Below are 19,288 nucleotides of genomic sequence, written 5' to 3'. Positions count from 1 at the left end.
GTTTTTGCTACCTGTTGATCGCTACTGTTTCCTCTTAAGGGCCTGGTTTTGTTACTCGGGAGTTTTTGGGTTCGCTGATCGAAAAAAATCAAAAATGACAATTTTCTAGGTTCAAAAACACAAGTAAAAAATATTATTTTTAGAACTACGAAGTGCCTTAATGCAAGCTTAAACCTCATTCTATCAGCTGCCGATAAGTATTTTGGACTTATTTAATTCTAAAACATTGTTTTTTAGTTGTTAATGCAGCCCTAGGTGCCCGTCCTCTCATATGCGCTTGATTAACAATTAAAAAACAATGTTTTATAAATAAAACGTGCCAAAAATTCTTATTATACAGGGTGTCCCGAAAAGAATGGTCGTAAATTATACCACAGATTCTGGGGTCAAAAATAGTTCGGTTGAACCTAACTTACCTTAGTACAAATGTGCTCACAAAAAAAGTTACAGCCCTTTGAAGTTACAAAATGAAAATCGATTTTTTTCAATATATCGAAAACTATTAGAGATTTTTTATTGAAAATGGACATGTATAATTCTTATGTCAGGAACATCTTAAAACAAAATTATAGTGAAATTTGTCCACCCCATAAAAAATTTATGGGGATTTTGTTCCTTTAAACCCCCCCAAACTTTTGTGTACGATCCAATTAATTCATTATTGTGGTACCATTAGTTAAACGCAACGTTTTTAAAACTTTTTTGCCTCTTAGTATTTTTTCGATAAGCCAGTTTTTATTGAGATGCGGCTTCTTTTTCAATATATTTACGTAAAAATTTTATGGGGGTTTTGTTCCTTTAAACCCCCCTAATGTTTGTGTACGTTCCAATTAAACTATTATTGTGGTACCATTAGTTAAACACAGTGTTTTTAAAACTTTTGTCTCTTAGTCTTTTGTTCATAAGTCACCTTTTATCGAGATGTAGCTTCTTTTTCAAAATATACCTAAAAATGTAAATTATAAATACATTTTCAGATTATTAACAGGCCTCTATAACCGTACTTAACCATATACAAATATGTGGTGGATTCGACAAATATTCAAAATATCTCGATAAACACTGGCTTATCGAAAAAGTACTAAGAGGCAAAAAAGTTTTAAAAATAATGTGTTTAACTAATAGTGCCACAATAATAATCTAATTGGAACGTACACAAAAGTTTGGGGGGGTTTAAGGGAACAAAACCCCCATAAAATTTGTATGGGGTGCACAAATTTTACTTAATTTTTTTTAAGATACTGCTGTCGTTAAAATGCCACATGTCAATTTTCAATAAAAAATCTCTGAGAGTTTTCGATATATGAAAAAAAATCGATTTTCATTTTGTAACTTCAAAGGGCTGTAACTTTTTTTGTGTGCACTATTGTATATAGGTAAGTGAGGTTCAATCAACCTATTTTTGACCCCAGAATCTGTGGCATAATTTATAACCAATCTTTTCGGGACACCCTGTATATAAAAATTTAAAATAAGAAAGTTCATTGAATTTCCAGAAAAACGGAAGATTTGACAACAATGTAATTACCACTATAATATCGGCCGCATTAGAAGACTCTTACTCACCAAAATCTATAAAAATCGTTCTAGCGGTTTCCGAGAAATTACCGTGTTGCCATACTTTTTCGCTACCCTGTATATTATGTTAGTGTATGTTGTCTTTCTATAACCTTTTGATTTTTGATATAAATTACAATCCAGACTGTATTAATAGATATAGTTAAACGTTTTAATTTTAATAAATAATAAATTTGTGCTGATGATAATCTTTTCTACATTCCCTTCTTCCAGTCCACAAAATCTTAATATTTATCTTTCATCGAGATATTTGATAAGAAATCGACGGAAAAAATCATAACAAAAGTTAATTAAAGAGTTCGGTGGTGAAAATTGTTATTTATTGGCGCCAAAAGTGCCATAATAAGAGGTGGTAGGGGCGTTATCGGGTAGAATATTATAATAAGAATCAGACTACCATTTAGATGGTGTGGGATAAGACACCTCCGCATAAATCAGAAGTTTCTGAATGTGTGAACAAGAAAAAATATATAACGCCAGTTAAATAATATGTACTACAAAATAAAATAGTAAATAAAAATTAGATCGAGATCATATACATATAGAGTGGAAGGCAGTTATGGAATAACATTATGTCTGTCCTTGTTTTAAAAAGTTTAAAAAACGCTAAGACCCGTCCATTTTTAAATATAAATATACGCCTTTTAAACCTAAATTTGAATGTACAGGATGATTTACGCAAGCCTAGCACGCTCCAAAAGCTTTATTTTTAATGGAACACCCTATATATTTTTATATTTTTAAAAGCTGTTTAATAAACTGAATTCAACGAAACATATCATGTATGGTGTATTATGAATAATACCTGCGGACATTTTGAAATTATAGTGTGTGGAAACCACTTATGGAATAAAATTGTTTGTGTCCTTATTTTAGAAAATTATAAAAACGCTAGGATATGCCAACTTTTAAATTAAAATATGCACTGTTTAAACATAAATTTAAATAATCAACTATTTTCAATGAGAAATAAGCCACAATTTTACCAAAAAAATGATTCTATTAACGTTTTGACGCCCAAGTCGGGTGTTGTTGTCAAAATACAAAACAATAATAGTATTATTTTGTATTTTGACAACGACACCCGACTTGGGCGTCAAAACGTTAATAAAATCATTTTTTGGTAAAATTGTTACTTATTTCCCATTGAAAATAGTTAAATATAAAAATGCCACAAGGAAGTAGCTTCAGAACAACATAAATTTCAATATATAGGGTGATTCACACAAGTCTAGCGTAGTCCATAATCTTTAATTTTAATGAAATACCCTATATATCTTTATGTTTTCAGAATCTGCTAAACAATCTCACATCAAAAAAGTGTATTATGTAGGGCCTATTATGAATATAATACAATTTGAAATTTGAAAATTATGTAAAATTTTCGTCAAGATATTGAATACCTACTTAAAATTTGGAAATTAATAATTTATCATACTTCAAGTAATGGTGTTATTTTTTAAATTTTCTAAACTAAGTATAAATCTATTAGTCCAGAAAGCCACTGCGCATCCGCTAGGAAAAATATTCTGATTCGGATTTTTTGCACAATCTTACTCAAAAAGAACTCCTTTTAACAAATTAGCATGTTGCCAGAACCAAAAGGTGGTCAAAAATTTTTTAAACGTTTTTTTTTGTTTTTTCCTAAAATTATTTTTTTTTGCATGGAAAAAGTTTTTTTTAGATTTTCTGGATAATTCCAAACAGAAAAGATCTTTAGTGACTTTTCTCTAAAAATGACAGTTTTTGACAAATAAGCGATTAAAAATTGAAAAATTGCGAAATCGGCCATTTTTAACCCTCAAAAACTATGTGAAAAACTGAAAATTTGAATGTTGCCAAGGTAGGTAGATATTCTTTGAACATCGATTGATGAAATCCCGAAGAGCATTTTGCAATACAATATTCAAAACTCCTTTGTTTTTTAATTGCTAATCAAGCGTGCGCGACACTATTTTCCACCGTTGCATGTGTATACAGTATGGTGCAAATGAAAGGAATAAATTAGTTTTTTCGTAAACCGGCGATTTTAAGGAAAAATCTCGAAACAGGTCGATTTTTATTTTTAAGTTACGATTTACGAATTTATTCCTTTCATTTGCACCATACTGTATACACATGCAACGGTGGAAAATAGTGTCGCGCACGCTTGATTATCAATTAAAAAACAAAGGAGTTTTGAATATTGTATTGCAATAAACTCTTCGGAATTTCATCAATCGATGTTTAAAAAATATCTATCCACCTTGGCAACATTCAAATTTTCAGTTTTTCACATAGTTTTTGAGGGTTAAAAATGGCCGATTTCGCAATTTTTCAATTTTTAATCGCTTATATGTCAAAAACTATCATTTTTAGAGAAAAGTCTCTAAAGACCTTTTCTGTTTGGAATGATCCAAAAAACCTAAAAAAAACTTTTTTCCATGCAAAAAATTATTTTAGGAAAAAAACAAAAAAAAACGTTTAAAAAATTTTTGACCCTTTTGGTCCTGGCAACACGAAAATTTGTGAAAAGGACTAATTTTTGAGTAAGATTTGGCAAAAAATCCTAATCAGAATATTTTTTCCAGCGGATGCGCAGTGGCTTTTTGGACTATATTGGGTTTTGTATTTAATGTCTTGATGACGAAATTTATAAATCATTATTTCAAAATTTCACCTTGTATTATTCATAATGCACCCCACATTTTGGAGATGAAGTTGTAAAGTAGCTTCCAACATAAAAATATACAGAGTGATCCATTAAAACTAGGAATCACCGTGCGCGAATCACCGTGTATATTTAAATTTATGTTTGTAACGCCCACTTGAATTTAAAAGTTGACATGTCCCAGTATTTTTTATAATTTTCTAAAATAAACAATTTTATTCCATAAGTGGTTTCCATACTTTATAATTTCAAAATTTTACCAGGTTGAAATCAGGTTATTGAGCAGCTTTTAAAAATATAAAGGATATTCCACTAAAACTAAAGCTTATGGACTCTGCTGGACTTGCATGAATCACCGAAAAGTGCACATGTTTATTTAAAAATCGACGGGCCTTAGCGTTTTTTATAAATTTTTGAAACAAGGACAGAAATAATTTTATTCCATAAGTGCCTTCCACACTCTATATGATTTTGTAGTGTATTGAAATACATAGTTAAATATCTCTGATGTTTTGGAAAACGGGCTTAAGTTAGAATTTCACAACAATAATGTTTTGATGCCTTCTGGACCAAAAAAATTGGCTCTTTTTATTGGTACATATTATGTACATACGGTTTAAGTCTATAACAGTGGTAATTATCCAAGCATATTCGTATCCGACTGAAATAACCGGAAAAAATAATTATGTAAAATAATATTGATAGAAATTTTGGTAAGTACGATAAAAATATTAAGAGAAAAACTTAGAGTCATATAGCACCCTTTACATTTGTAAATTTGTATTTGAATTTATTTGTAATCGAAAAAATATAGTCCAGATATTTTATCTCTAAAAACAACAAAATTTTATCCAGAATATAAATTTTGGGACTTCAAAAAAATGCGTAAAAATTTGGCACTCCTACCTAGGGATGGGAAAAACCTACCGGTTTTAACCTAAAACCGGTTTTTGTACTTCACAATAACCGGTTTTAGCGGTTGTTTTTTGTCCCGGTTATAACCGGTTTTTTCTTTTAAAGTAAAAACCGGTTATTAGGTTTTTACGGTGATTAGGATTAGGTTAGCTATTATTTTGGCTCCCATTCATAATTATTAATCTCAAGTAATTATGCCAAACAAAACCATAATTCAAATTTTATTTTATAAATACAGAAGCAAACTGAAAGGACAAACTCACATCAGCCAGAAACAATTAAGTTTTATTATAATATTTCGTTGAAAAATTATTTGTAATCATATTTACATAAGAAGTGATCTGGTTGAAGTAGACGCAAACATCATCTATTTTTCACACTTGACTCTTGACATTGAATGTGGGTGAATGACTTTTTCTGATTACCAAAAATAATGTTCTGACTATGAATATCGAATTACCGATTACGAATACGAATCTCCAAGGATTTCCCTACGTTTTCAAAACGATACACCCATACAGGAAGTATTAAATGAGTTAAAATGTAGGTACCTATTACACAAATATACAAACGCGGGCTTAAAAGAAATACATGATAAATTTTTTTGATGGTAGTAAAAATAAAAGAAAAATTGCATTATCCAATTTATTTTTAAGTAAAATATTTATGTTGATATTATTTTTTTAAATTTCATTTGAAAGAGTCTGCGTAATTTTTATAAGTAACAGTTGAAATGGTTGGGTTAAATTGTATATTATTGCAATAAGTATATATTAATCTTACGCTATATTATATTATAAAATAATAAATAAATATAATAATTAATAGAATAAAAGGGTTTTATTAAAAATGGTCTTTTATTGATATTTATCTTGACGTTTTTTCGATAGTACTAATTTTGATCATATTGATATCGAGATCGAGTCAAGTGGAGTATCGCAAACTAAAGTGCATTGTAAATGTAACATTGTAACCAATTGGATTAAAAAAACCGGAAACCGGTTTTTGGAAAAACCGGTTTTTTTGGCCGGTTATAACCGCCAGGTTAAACCGTAAGCAAAAAATAACCGGTGTAACCGAAAACCGGTATTTTGTCATAAACCGCCATCCCTACTCCTACCCCTAGGCTTCTCTCTAAAACCCTCCCCGTAGAGCTGAAAAACGGAAAACATCGATTTACCAAGAATTTATACGCCGTAGAAAAAATGTTTTAAACAAGAAATGTATGACATAATGTTGAATAAAAATGTTTATCTACTCTATCTCATATGATGCCTAAGTTTTTAGTTTGTGAAAACTGTCATTATAGATAGCAGTGCGTGAAGGATTTAAAGTGTGCGTGAAGTAACAATTTATTTTAAATAGGGTTTACTTTTTCGCACTGTTTTTTGGCACACTTTCATAACGAGCGATCCACAATTATTGTATGTCTTGTTTTAATCTGAATTTATATCATTGGTTTATCAATTAATTTTGATTAACATTATAAAACATAAAAAATCAGTCAAAACCTTTAATACAGAACTTTAAACAAAAATAAAACGAATTAACAAAATTATAAGTAACAATAATAAATAAAATCAAACAGTCTGCTGTATATGTCCACCACCAACATCTCTACATAACCTAACTTTTCTTGTTAAGTTGACGTACACTGCAAAGGTGAGGTAAACTGGAAAGTATTCGCGGTGTGCAAGTACTTGGAAGGGAATTGAGAAACGATCGTGCGCGAATAGCGGAGAAATATTGCAACTTTCTTAAATAATATATATTGTTAATTGAAATTGTCAAATTGACGTACATTTCATATCTACTGTCATTGAGGAAGAAAAATTATATGTTGCTCCACAATATTGTAGGATTACATTCCATTGCGAACTCTTAAGTTATTTTTTTTATCAAAAACGCGATAGATCTAAGGTTGAGCATATCATTGCCAAGTGACAGTATTCAGTCAGTCATAGAAAAGTCGAGTTGACATTGAGACGCTGATGATAGGGGGCAGACGGCCTTTTTTATCTTTATAACGACGTACGACGAAGTAAGATTGCGTATTCTTGCTACAAAACCGTTTTAGATGTTCAGTGTTAATTACCGGTTACATTAGTTGTTACATTATCCTTGTAACTACAAGTTCTACAATAAAGTGTTTGCTGTATCCTAAAATCGACCTGTGACCAATTAATCAACCCTAGACAATAGAAGATAAAAGCCTACAATATTGATATGATATGAAATTATTATATAAAGGTAAATTTAATTAATTGTACATATTTTGCTTGCAGTACTGCATTTTAATAACTAATTTTATTTACTACATATAATTGTTTACGTTTTAATAACATAACCTGAATCTTATTTTTTCTTCTTATTATTTTTTGGACTATGGTCTTGTGGCCTTGACAATTATCCAGTAACCAGGTCTAATATAATTGGCCAATATAATTAAAAGTGCGAATAAAGTTGCAGAGCGTAGAAATAGGTGTCGCTTTGCCGAACTTGCACGGTCCCAATATCTGAATTAAGAATAGACATATACTCTATAGCTATCTCTGTCGTTATAATCAAATATCCTTAACTCGCGTTGTCATGGTAATGACATTTGAGCAATAAACAAAAGTTTTGACAGTTTTGTAGTTTCAAAGAAGTTAGAATTTTTAAATGTCAAAGGTCTAAAAATTGTAGAATAGAAATGAATTACAGTGACGAAAAGTTACAGTTTTTTTCATTTGTTTATCGTAGATAAAATATTGTATAAAACTGTACGTGAAGTACTTTTTGCGAACTTATGCGATGTATAGCACTCTCTCCGTTGTCGCTCGTGCTCTAAACATGCGTGCGTTCGCAAAAAGCATACTTCACGAATTGTTTCATAAATAACTATTATTGGCACATTTTCTGTAGATTGAACCGTTCTCTCAGAAACAACGTGAAGCGACCGGATATTTTGAATTTCAGTTACCTACGAGCGCGAAATCAATTTGATAAATAAAATGTTTATTAACTCGACGGTAAAAATTCCATATCCTTCGATTAGAGTGGCCATATCAAGTCAAAATACGCTAAAGGTGAATAATGCAGCTTTCTTATGCACGTTTTGGATTTTGCCGCAAATAAATAAAATTTATGCACGAGATAAATAAAATTTATCACTTTCATTGACCAGTCGCTGTGGTATTCTCAAAGCGACTAATATAAGCACACTGTTAGAGACTAATCGTCAAAACCTATAACACAAAATTTCGATTTTGAGTTTTGGCAACAAATATGAGGCATTTGAAATATGCCTAAAAACGCTGAATTTAAACTTTCACATTACAAACGATCTCACGTCACAGGAAATGCTTACACGAAGACATTGGATGGAATTTGTAGCTTAGGTTGTGTAGTTTCGAAAAACGTAAGTACATACTTGTGAAACCGAAAAGAATTAGAATTATGCAATAAGTAAAATATCATTTGAGCTGACAGAGGGATTTGCGAATCCAGGATCAAAACTATTGTTGGCCTTTTCTGATGATCTAGATGCAGTCGCTCAGTCTACAAGAGAAGTGGGAGAGGTGTTTTCAGAACTCTAAGAAGAAACAGCTGGTCTAGGCCTTGGAATAAATGAAGAGAAGACGAAATACATTATCGTAACCAAAAATCCAAGACCAGGAAATAGGCAAAACATAACTAGTAATGACCACAGCTTCAAAGTAGTAAAAGAGTTTAAATATCTTGGGTCGGTAATCACAAATGACAACCACAAGGATAAAGAGATCTCAGCTAGGATAGTTGCGGGGAATAGAGCATTATACTCCTCATCATCACCATTAAGATCTAAGCTGCTAAAAAGAAAATCTAAATTAATACTGCACATGTAAATTATTCGCCCAGTTGTTACATGTGGAAGCGAAAAATGGACTCTACATCAGTGGGAAAAAATAAGCTGATGGTAATTAAAAGGAAGGTTCTCAGAATGATATTAGGCCCTCAAATAGACGAATTGACAGAAGATTTGGGTACAACGGATTTACAACAATATCAAACAGAAGCGCAAGATCGTATAAGATGGAGGGCTCTAGTGGATGCGGCGAAGATTCACCCCGCGTTATAAAATCAGTCAAGAAGTAGAAGAAGAAATCGAAAAGAAGTAGTTTTAATGTTTTTTATCGTATATAATTTGAAAGTATAAATTCAGCATTTTTTAAACATATAGGTATTTCAAATGCCTCATGTTTGTTTCCAAAACTAAAAATCGAAATTTCATGTTATAGGATTTGAAAATTAGGCTCTATAAATGGAAATTTTAGAGTTACCGGTCAATGGAAGTAATACATGTTCATTTTATAGATCTCATGAGCAAAGTATCAAAAATTTAAATGTAATGTAAATTGTATCTACGTCAATGCCTAATAGCAGTCGGGACACATATAGTCCGTCCGCTATAACTTTTCCCATGCGGTACGATTCATTTTCAATCAAATTAAGTCAAAACAGAAAGTGAAACGTACGCCGATGTGTGTAGTATATAGTATACGGTATACAAAATGTATATACACATCGACGTTCGTTTCAATTTATGTTTTGACTTAGTTTGATTGAAAATGAATCGTACCGCATGGGAAAAGTTATAGCGGACGGACTATATATTTCGAAATATGTGTCCCGACAAAAAAACTGCATACTCCACAATTTTGTTTATAGTTTGTTTGTATCGTAGTTTAAGGTAATTGATCAAATAACTTAAACATGTAAAAAAGAAAATTAAACGTGTACCGAATCTAAAAGAATGAAAAAAGTAAAGGGTATACTCACAGCCTATTGTATTTGCATAATATAAATTTATTCCGTTTTTATATTTAAATGCACCCTGTAAATGCCACGATTTTATAATAGTATAATATGCAGCAGCAACCCTAAACCATTTTACATACCAATAATTACGTAACGCCACTTGACAATATTCTTCGTAAAACCGCCTGCCGCTAAATCACAAGACACTCAAAGAATTTAACCCCTTTGTCTCAAATTACCCCTCTTTGGTTTAAAATTACACCCTATCACGTGTAGGCTTGATATGAACCCTTCAATTAACTCTGTTCACTACTTACGGTTATTATGAATTTAATTACACACATTCCTAAAGATTTAAGTCTCTGCTCGTGATTATACGTTAATCAAGTATTTTTAATTGGAAATAATTATAAAATGTATTTGAGATATTTTATTTTTTTTTTCAGTAAAGTTCTAAAATTTAATCCAAAAAACAGTAAATAAACTAATTTCTTGATCTATTAGTTTTGGAATTAATTTCTGTAAGTAATTACTCTAATTTAGTTAAAAAACACGTAGCATCTTCTCACCTCAAATTACAGAATAACATGGAAACCACAGATTACAAAATGTCAAAGTTAATTGCTTAACTAGGTTAAATCTATTAAAATCTCTAGCAAACCATCACTGGGGAGCTGATGACGACATCCTAATTAAAGTATACGGATCACTCATTCGCTCTAGACTGGATTATGGGTTTCTTGTATACATGTCAGCATCAAAGTCTTATTTAGGAACACTTGACACTATTACGAATATGTCTTGGAGCTTTCCGATCCAGTCCCACCGAAAACATTCACTGTGAGACATGTGAACTTTCAAAAATCAATGGGAAAACCCAATAGTTGGCTGTATACCATAGTTTAAAAAACTCATACAGAAGTAAAAACTTCAACTTGTATTCTGGTATAAAATCGTTTATTTAAAAACTATCTAAAAAGTCATTAAAATGGATTGCAATACGTTTTCGTTCTAATTCAGAACATCTTCAGTGTATTCTGCAGAGTAGTTTGAAACTAGCACACCATTTAAAGTGGTAACCCCATAATATATAGTTTAAATATGTTATCTTAACAAAACATGGTGACTACAATTCGATGTTATTAGATATAGTAGAACACATGCTTAAAGGGCAACATGGTTCCCTGCTCGAAAATGCTAGGTACTTTCCAATACAATGGGCACAGACTCACTGCAGTTGGGCTGTGCCCATTTTATTGGCAAGTACCTAGCATTTTCGAGCAGGGAACCATGTTGCCCTTTGAGCATGTGTTCTACTATATCTAATAACATCGACTTGTAGTCACAATGTTTTGTTAAGATAACATATTTAAACCATATATTATGGGGTAACCACTTTAAATGGTGTGCTAGTTTCAAACTACTCTGCAGAATGCACTGAAGATGTTCTGAATTAGAACGAAAACGTTTTGCAATCCATTTGGATGACTTTTGATATAGTTTTTAAATAAACGATTTTATACCAGAATACAAGTTGAAGTTTTTACTTCTGTATGAGTTTTTTATGTGAACTTTCCTTTCACTTCGCAGCCAACCACTTCTTCCAACAACTTTGCTAAGGCATCTTTGAATCGAAACAAGTACGTATATGAGCTAAACGGGTCTACCCCAAAATCCCGACACGCCAGAATCCCGACAGGCCAAAATCCCGACAGGCCAGAATCCCGACAGGTTTGATAAGTTTCTTTTTAACATATAATTACATTTATTTCTTGTTTTTTGTTTATGGCCATCTGTTTTTTATTTTTTGTTACTAAACAAAAGTATTTTGTATTAAAAGTATTAAACAAAAGTCGGAATTTTTACTTATGCGAGGATTGCTGCATGTCGGGATTTTGGCCTGTCGGGATTCTGGCGTGTCGGGATTCTGGCGCGTCGGTGTTTTGGCCGTCGGGATTTTGGCTGTCGGGATTTTGGGCGGCACCGGAGCTAAACATATAATTGTAAGCCTAACAATAAATAATACCGGACACTACCTCAAATTTTACTTCCCGTTTCACGACCTGTTGTCATAGTGTGATCTACCCCCCTTGAATTAATACTATTCCGAAAATTATACTTACGCTTAATTATTATCACAAAATTATTATTATCAAAAAAGGAAACCAACAGCCATATTCTGAGGCAATCTTCCCTAGAGCAAGTCAGCACAAACTCATATTAGTTTAAGATCCGAATAGGAGGTCAAAATGTACCCATCTGCTTGACGGATGGAACATTTTTTTTTTATTAAATGTCATACATAGACAAACACGACCAGCATGGGTTGCCTATCAAAATCGTGTCCTAGCTATCCTTAAGGGAGGCCGAAGGGGTTGAAATCAATATTCCAAACACATTTTTTTAAAGTATGGTAGAATTATTTTATTTTTAAATTAAATAGGCATATTCAGTAAAATTCATAGATTATTCAAGAAGAAATTGAAAGAAAAATATTGAAAAATAACCCAACGGTGGCAAATTTTTGAAGACACCTCAAAATATAATGAATTTTGCGGTGGACACCAGAATTCATCATTAGCTCATGGTAAATAAGAAAGTCAAAAAGATTTCATTAGCTTGTGAGTTTCTCGAGGTAACTCTGTCGAGTTTATTTAGTTTTATCTAATTTTGACTTATTGATACCACTCAGAAGAAAAATTAACATATTTATTATTGTTAAACAAAAAATAAGCATACAACAAAAAATATCTCGACAGCTTTACCTCAAGGAATGTCTAAAGAAAATATATACAAAATGCCAGGTGGGTCAGTCAAGTAGTTTTTGAGTTACAATATCTACAGCCTTTGAAAAAAAGAGTTTTGAGAAAAACGCGTTTAAAGTATTGTCAACTTTTATTTTGAATTTCTTTATTGTTTTTCAAATCGTAAAATGATGCACACCGAAATATTTTTTTGAATCGCAGAGTAATTTACAAAAGAAAATAAAAACAGCTGTTGACCGTTGTTCACTACGTTCAAGCGTACGGGCGCGAACCTGCTGCAAATCGAGTAGAAGGTAGGGCTATTTAACACTATCTCCCTACCTTCCTACCTTCGACTCGTTTTATAGCAAGTTCGTGCCAACGCGCTTGAGCGTAGTGGAAAACGGTCAACAGCTGTTCTTATTTTCTTTTGTAAATTAACCCGCGATTTAAAAACATTTCGGTGTGCATCACTTTACCATTTAACAGACAAAAAAGAAATTGAAAATAAAAGTTGACAATACTTTAAACGCGATTTTCTCAAAACTGCTTTTTTCAGGCTGTAGACATTGTAACTCAAAAACTGTTTGACCAACTCACCTGGAATTTTGTATATATTTTCTTTAGACATTACTTGATTTAACGCTGTCGGGATACTTGTGTTTTATGCTTATTTTTTGTTGCACAATAATAAATATGTTGATTTTCACCCTTTTTGCAAAAAAAATTATTTGTTTAGAATTCTGAGGGATATCAAAAGTCAAAATTAGATAAAACTAAAAAAACTTGACAGCATTACCTCGAGAAACTCATAAGCTAATAAAATCTTTTTGAATTTTTTGTTTACCATGATTCAATGATGAGTTCTGATGTCCACCGCAAAATTCATTATATTTGGAGGTGTTTTTTAAAAATTTGCCACCGTTGGCTAACTTTTCAGTATTTCTCGTTGAAGTTTTTCTTGAGTAATCTATGAATTGTACTGAATATGCCTGTTTAATGTAAAAATAAAATAATTCTACCATATGTACTTTCAAAAAAAAAATGTGTTTTGAATATTGATTTCGACCCCTTCGGCCCCCTTTAGGGATAGATATGACACGATTTTGGTAGACAACCCATGCTAGAAATATTTGTCTGTCTCCTTCTTCTTTTTCTTTTTATATAGACATTACTCTGTCTGTTTCTCAATGTGCCTCCAGTAAGTTGTCATTCCATCTTTTTCGTGGTCTTCCCACTGATCGTCTTAAATTAATTAAACCAAATCAGACATCAAACATGTGAGTACAACTAGCATAAGATATCCACACAAGATAAAACCACTTATCAGGTCCCAAACCAAAAGATCCTGGCAAAACCAATGGAAGAGATCAACCTCGAGACTACAAAAAATGCGACCTACCATCGAAACCTTTCAGCTACTTAACTTAGTATAAGACACAAATTAATCGTTCGCAGGCTAAGAATTATTGGTCACACACGGCTGACATATGAACACCGTAGCTTCGAAGAAATCACCTGTCTGTAAAAAGTGTACTGAATCATCAACCATTCAACATATTCATATATAATGTATCGAGTACGAGCAAGAACAAAGAAAATACTCTATACAGGGCCTTACGAATATGATCCTCAACCAATTCAGAACATCTTCAGAATGTACTAGATTTCCTTCAAGAAACGAATTTGTATTACAAAATTTAACGTTCTCTTTATTATGTAAATATTATAAAGTAATGTAATATTTGTAGTATCAAAATTGACCCCTTGTAGTTGAGACACAATAAACCAAGTAAAAAATATATAAATCGTTAAATAAATATAGATGGTTATGTTTCGATTTAATTTGAGTCCGTCGCCATTCTCCTACAAGTGTTTCAACCTTTACATTTCATCAGGAAAGACTCTGTGAGAGAAGAGAACTGAATTGAACCAACGCGTACTATACAGCTGATACATATATTAGTAAAATAATGCACCAATAAATGAGCAAACGAGGTAAACTTATGTCAGTGTCGATAGCGATTAAAGTAAACTGAAAATCCAAGCTCATAAAGCTTATAGGTCGATGTTAGGAATATATATTTATACATCAACAATCTACAGGCTTATTAGTATGCCACACTGTCTACTGTTTCTATTTCCAGTTCCTTTATTTTCTTGTGGAGAAGTTTGTCATCGTTTTTTTAGTAAGTATTCGTTCTATCTTTTAGCATGTTTCTGTACGTCACTTCCTCTTGACCTCTACTATCTTTCTTCTTATTTGTTTGTGAATTCTTTATATTCATTGTTACCTTTATTCTTGCACTGTCTTTTAAAATTCATCATTTCTAATATTTCATCCTTCATCCATTAAAGAAGAAAACAAGATACTGAAAAATCGTATAAACATGATAAATAATAGATTAGACAAATTAGAAAACAAAGAAAGGAGAAATAACATCGTAATCCAAGGCCTTAATGTCAAGACGGATGAACACAGCATTCTAAAAGAGGAAATGAAAACTTTCCAAGATAACGAGCTAGGAGTGCAAGTAACAGTAGCACATACTAAAAAGTTAGGCAGTAAAACCTGTTTGATCAAGCTAAGCAACGAGTCTGAAAAATATAATGTCATGAAGAATAAAATCAAACTAAGATGGTACAGACAAGGAAAAATATATATTAACGAGGACATGAGCAAGAAGGAGAGGGATATATAAGGACAAATAAGAATAAAGGCAAAAGAAGAAAGAAGCAAGGGGAAGAAAGTCAAAGTAAGGTTTCAAAAAATGATAATAGATAACGAAGAATGGATATGGGACAATGATGCGGATAAACTAATACCTGAGATAAGCAACAAATACCCAGGAACAATCCATCCAAAAAACTGATAAGCGAATTGGACGGAGAGACCTTGATGACGCCCAGGAAAGGACATGGAACATCCAGTAATATGAAAGAGCAAACAACGAGGAAAACTAATAACAAGGAAGAAAAGAAAAATGAAAACAAATGTCAAACGAGAATAGGTACATGGAATATAACCTCAATAACAGGAAAGGAACGTGAATTAACAGAGGAAATGGAAAGATTTGAGCTGCAGCTGATAGGAGTAAGCGAGACGAAAAAAGTAGGAAATTGAATTGTCGATTTTGGAGGGCAGCACATACTACACTATTCTGGAGTTCAGATAGGACAAAGGGCAAAAGAAGGCGTGGGAATAGTTGTAACGAAAGAAATGAATAGAAGGAAAAATATACATACGTAGCAGAAGAAAGAAATGCGAGAAGCATAATTGACTACATAGTATATCCTCGAGACGCAGAACTAACGATACAGAATATAAAAACAGAGAACGAAACCGAACTCGGTACCCAACACAGACTAGTGACAGCAGAGATAAACATGAAACTAATGGATATAATAGAGAGTCCTCAATATACAAGAATAGCAATATATAAGATGAAAAATATGGAAATGAGGAAGTTATACCAAAGAGAGACAGATAAAATACTGGAACAGTATGAAAACAATGAGGAAATATGGAATATGGAAGAGAGATGGAAAAAATTGAGAGACACGTTATGGAACACTGCGAAACAAGTATGTGGAATAAGAAAGAATGGTAAGAATAATAAAAGAACTTTATGGTGGAATAAGGAAATAAAGCAAGCTGTAAAAAGGAAGAAAGAAATGTGGAAGCGATACATAAACACAAATGAAGAGCAAGACAGAGACAAATAAAGAAGACAGAGAAATATAGTGAAAGAACTAGTAAAAGATGCAAAGAAGAAGAGCTGGAAGGAATTCGGTGAAGAATTGAACGAAGGTTTTTGGAATAACAATAAACAGTTTTGGAATAAAATAAGAAGCATGAAAGGAACAAAAAGGAAACAAATAAGAGGAATTAGAAATGAGCAAAATGAATTGAAAACAAACATACAAGACATACTAACCATATGGAATTAGCACTATAAAGAAAAATTCGAGGCAAGTAACCAACAAGATGAGGAGAGAGGACAGCAGGCAAGAGAAGTGGATAGAGACAATCGAGTAGACGAAATTCATATCAAAGATATTGAAGAAGGATTGGTAAGAATAAAGATTGGAAAAGCGGGAGGTACCGATGACATAGATCCGGAAATGATGAAGTACGTGGGAGAACGAGGCAAGCTTTGGCTGCTGGAAATAATGAGGGAAGCATGGAGAACCGAAAAGATACCGGAAGACTGGGAAGAAAATTTATTGATACCAATACACAAGAAAGGAGATGAAGCGGAATGTGATAACTATAGGGCTATATGCTTATCATCAGTGGCATATAAAGGCTACAACGGGATAATAGAAAGGAAGCTCAGGAAAGAACTGGAAGGAAAACTAGAAGAAGAACAAGCGGCTTTAGGAAAGAAAGAGGAACAACAGATAATATATACATACTGAAAAATATAATTGAAAGGAAAAACGAAATAGGAGAAGACTTATATATGACGTTTATAGATATTAAAGCTGCTTTTGATTCTATAAATAGAGAAGTAATATGGTCAGTAATGGAAGATCTGCAAATCCCGCAAAAGATAGTAAGCGTGGTAAAAAGTACGTATAGAAACGTACTTGCTAAAGTACAAATAAATGGAAACAGATCGCCAAAAATAAACCTAAGGAGAGGAATAAAACAGGGGGACAGTCTCAGCCCAGTTTTGTTTATATTAGTAATGGATAGAGTAATGAAGAGCGCTAAAAGAAGGTCAAGGCAATTACAGTCAATAATAGGGTACAGGAATTTAGTACCAGTGAGAATGGAAGGATTAATATATGCAGATGACTTAGTAATAATAGCAGACAATAAAGAGAAAATGCAAAATCTAATCAATATATGGGTGGATGAAATATAAAATTTGAAAATGGAGGTAAATGTAAAGAAAACGAAGACCATGATAGTAACCCAAAAGAAAAAGGAAGAAATAAACCAAACGATATTTAAGTGCAAAAACGAAATAATAGAAACAGTCTCGACGTCTGAATACCTTGGAGTAATAATATCAGAGGATGGAAAGATAGATCAAGAAATCTTATACAGAGCGAAAAAAGCAAATAAGATTTACTATGCACTAAATAAAACAATATTTGGAAAGGAAGAAATAGATAAAGAAATAAAACTGAAGGTATACAACGCAATCTCTGTGCCAACTTTATTATATGCAAGTGAGACATGGGTAAACAGTGCAAAAATAGACAGTACAATAAACGCAGCGGAGATGAAGCAGCTAAGAAAAATAGCAGGAAAAACGAAATTGGACAGAATAAGAAATGAAGATATTAGACAAAGACTGAAACAGGAATCGATAATAACCAAGATACAAAAAAGAAAATTAAAATGGTATGGACACATTAACAGAGTGGACCAGGGAAGACTACCAAAGCAGGTGATGGAATCGAAAAGATATGGTAAAAGAAGGAGAGGGAGGCCAAGGAAGAGATGGATCGATCAGATTATAGAAATTGGACAGGAAAAAGGAAAAACACATCAACAAATGAAAGAGTTAGCAAAGGACCGCAAGAAATGGAAGAGATGGATAGAAGATGAATAAAACCTCCGACGCCCCTAAGGAGCATAAGGAGTTTCGAGAAAGAAAAAGAAGAAGAAGAATACTGATTTCGACCCCTTCGGCCCCCCTTAAGGATAGTTATGACACGATTTTGGTAGACAAACCATGCTGGAAATAATTTGTCTATGTCTTCTTCTCCTTCTTCTTCTTCTTTTTATATAGACATTACTCTGTCTGTTTTTCAATGTGCCTCCAGTAAGTTGTCATTCCATCTTTTTCGTGGTCTTCCCACTGATCGTCTTCCTATTGGGGAACCGTCTCTCCCCGTCCTTACTACTCTATTTGTTGTCATTCGGCTTATGTGGTCGTTCCATTCTACTCTTCTGCTTTTCACCCGTTTGTCTATGTATGAAATTTAATAAAAAATGTTTTATCCGGCAAGCAGATGGGAACATTTTACCTCCTATTCGGATCCCGTACTATATCACGAGATTCTCTACACATGAATTTAAAACTGAGACAGCAGTCGGATATACTGTGACAACTGCAAACAGTATTACTCAGAAGTTGTGCCTTCCACTATCTACATTCATCTATACGGGAGAGTTATACGCTATCAACAAATCGTCTCATTTCTTCTGGAACAATCATAACTTTAGTCTGGACTCCTTTACACGTTGACATTTTAGGAAATGATACTGACGATACCGCTGCGCTGCAAAGAAATCAATTAAACCAAATCAGACATCAAATCTGTGAGAACAACTAGCATAAGATCTAAAACCACTTGTCAGGCCCCAAACCAAAAAGTCCTGGAAAAACCAATGGAAGAGATCAACCTCGAAACTACAAAAAATACGACCTACCATCGAAACCTTTCAGCTACTTATCTTATTAGAAGAGACAAATTAATCGTTTGCAGGCTAAGAATTATTGGTCACACAGGGCTGACACATGAACACCGCGGCTTTGAAGAAATCACCTGTCTGTAAAAAGTGTACTGAATCATCAACCCTTTAACATATTCATATATAATGTATCGAGTACGAGCAAGAACAAAGAAAATACTCTATACAGGGCCTTACGAATATGAT

Source organism: Diabrotica virgifera, chromosome 5, assembly GCF_917563875.1.
Source record: "Diabrotica virgifera virgifera chromosome 5, PGI_DIABVI_V3a".
Classification (NCBI taxonomy): Eukaryota; Metazoa; Arthropoda; class Insecta; order Coleoptera; family Chrysomelidae; genus Diabrotica; species Diabrotica virgifera.
Note: the sequence above shows the minus strand (reverse complement) of the source record.